The 2,500-nt window shown below is 43.0% G+C and overlaps 1 pseudogene; it reads right to left on the bottom strand.

Annotated features, from left to right (window-relative positions):
• The window catches only part of LOC126435198 (large subunit ribosomal RNA), a 10,559-nt pseudogene that overhangs the window by 4,324 nt on the left and 3,735 nt on the right, over nt 1-2,500 (bottom strand).

The following is a 2,500-nucleotide window of genomic DNA, read 5'->3' as shown; positions in this document are numbered from 1 at the left end:
CGTCTTTATAGAGGTAGTTAGGGCCTCTACTGCCTCTTCCACGTTAAATTCAATTCCGAGCTCTGGAGGATCGAACTCCGCCTCCAGAAGGTCCCAATTGGCTCTCCCGTAGTCATAACGCATTGTCCACTCTGCTGGCACGCGGTCCTCCTCCACAGATATGTCGAATTCAATGACATTGTGGTCACTCGTGGTTATAGCGTCATGTGTTTTCCAATTCAAAATTTTATTAGCAATACCCATTGAGGTTAGTGTGATGTCAATAAAAGATGCTGCCCCGGCTCGGCTCCTATAGGTAGGAGGGTTGCCGGGGAGATTCGCAACATTCAAATTTTGTTCCATGATTAAATCTTCTAATTCAATTCCTCTGTGGTCTTGTACCGGGCTGTGCCAGAGCGGTGATTTAGCATTTGCATCCGTTGATATTATTATATGCTTGTCTTGTAAGACTCTTAATGCTGTCCGCAATTGTCCCAGGTAGATATCAATATTATGTCTGTACTGGCAATACAAACTCATTAAATACAAACTGTGTCCTTTTAAATTGACTTCTACAACCGTAAGGTGTGTAGTACATAATTGAGTAATTACAGTTGTTTTGATTAGATTACTTAAAATTATAATTGACGTCATTGGTTGCTGGCCTGAGGCAATCACCTGTGCGTTAACGGGAAAGCCAGGAATCCTTCCCGAGACGGAGTATGGTTCTTGTATTAATAAGATGTCTACTTTGTGTTCCTCTGTTAATCTTCTTAATTCATGTAAGACTAACTGACTTCTCATTGCATTTACCTGAAACACTCTAAAGTGCATCAGGATACCTTGTATGGAAATGACTATTTGGCCAGGTTTGGGCAGGATCAAAAGCGATCCTGCCATACATCATTACCATGTCATTGTATATCTTTTTTAGGTCAAAAACCCTACCCCTTCGAGCAAAAACTTTCGATACGAGTTCCTCTAGTTGTTTGAACTCAAGAGGTATGTTTGCTGCGGCAAGCTGGATGCAATCTGCATCCTCCAGAGCAGGGAATGTTACCCTTCTTCCTCTGGGATACCCGGTTCTCACCAACTGCCTAAGAGCCACCGTCAAGATTGCTGGATCTTCTAAACGTGATAGTCTTAATGTCTCCTCACATATACCGTAAGTATTCCCAGGGGGACAATTATTATAAGTCCGTTTTCTTACAGAGGAATCTACATCTACAAGGTCAGAGTCTATGTTCTCTTTCTCCTTGCCTCCACCAATTACTTCTACTTTTACAGTTTCCAATACTACTTGTTCTACAGAGTTTTTTGACGTATTTTTTGTGCCACCACCTATTTCAGTTTTGTCTAGTTGCAAGTCTTTTAGTGCTTGATATGTCTTCTCTGCAGAGTGTCCAGCAGCCGAACCGGTGCCGGGCGCCGATGTCCTCCCCCTTGAGGCCAGGAAGCCCCCGACCTGGCAGGAGAAGTCCGCCGCCCCGCCCGACTCCGCCGCCACAGCCGAGACCCCCCTCCTGTCGGCCAGAAAAGACCCGACCTGACAGGAGAAGTCTACCATTTCCGGCTGCACAGCAGGAACTGGAACAAAGTAAGAAGCGTTAATTTCATCATCTTCATCCAAAGATGATTGTGATCTCCACCTTCTCCATCTTTCTGCATCCCGTGCTACTTTGCTAGGTGACTTCCGTTTCTGGACTTTTCGGCTAGTCGCCATAGTCAGTCCTTTGAATCAATCTTTGTAGTAACAACTTGTATGTCATGCACTCCCTTCCTGGGGAGTGACAGACCCTTTTTCTGTACCTACAAGGGATGCATGTTTCTCGTTTATCACAAGATTTTTTGTCATGGCCATCCTCGCCACATCTTCCACAGACTGAGTTTTGGAAATTACAATACTTGGCCACATGGCCATAATCCTGGCACTTTGTGCATTTTGCCAGTGCTGTATAGTCTTTAACTGAGATCGCTGTGTATCCTATATATAATTTATTTGTTTTGACTATTATTTTTCTGAGATCGGGTGCCACCTCTACGGCATGATGTACCGTAGGCCGATCTCGTGGCCCTGTTTTAAAACGTAACTTGAATTTCTCAATAAATTCTTCTTTAGTCATGATTTCCTCAAAGTTCTGTTCATACGCACAATTGATGACGTCGTCCTGCGACATGTACGTCGGGACGTCGTACATCATCATAAGTGGTCTTCGTTTCTTTGGTTTCTCGCAAACAAAGGAGTCATTTAATTTCTTGTTTGCTAATAGTTTGTCACAGTCCTCAGTTGAGGCTAATTCAACTATTAGTATGTTTTTGGTCGTTCTGACATTGTTTATTTTAATTTTGTCTGTTCTCGGATTAATACTTTTCTCAAAATTCTCTTTAGCCTTCTTAACGTCTTCACCTTTTTTCGGTTTGACAAAAATGGTTGGTACAGTTTTCTCTATGTTCTGTCTTATTGTTTCTTGAACTGTCTTTTTAGGTTGGGTCACTGCTGCAACTGCAGCATACGACCTTT

Source organism: Schistocerca serialis, unplaced genomic scaffold, assembly GCF_023864345.2.
Source record: "Schistocerca serialis cubense isolate TAMUIC-IGC-003099 unplaced genomic scaffold, iqSchSeri2.2 HiC_scaffold_1197, whole genome shotgun sequence".
Lineage (NCBI taxonomy): Eukaryota > Metazoa > Arthropoda > Insecta > Orthoptera > Acrididae > Schistocerca > Schistocerca serialis.
This window is presented reverse-complemented; position numbering and strand designations above follow the sequence as displayed.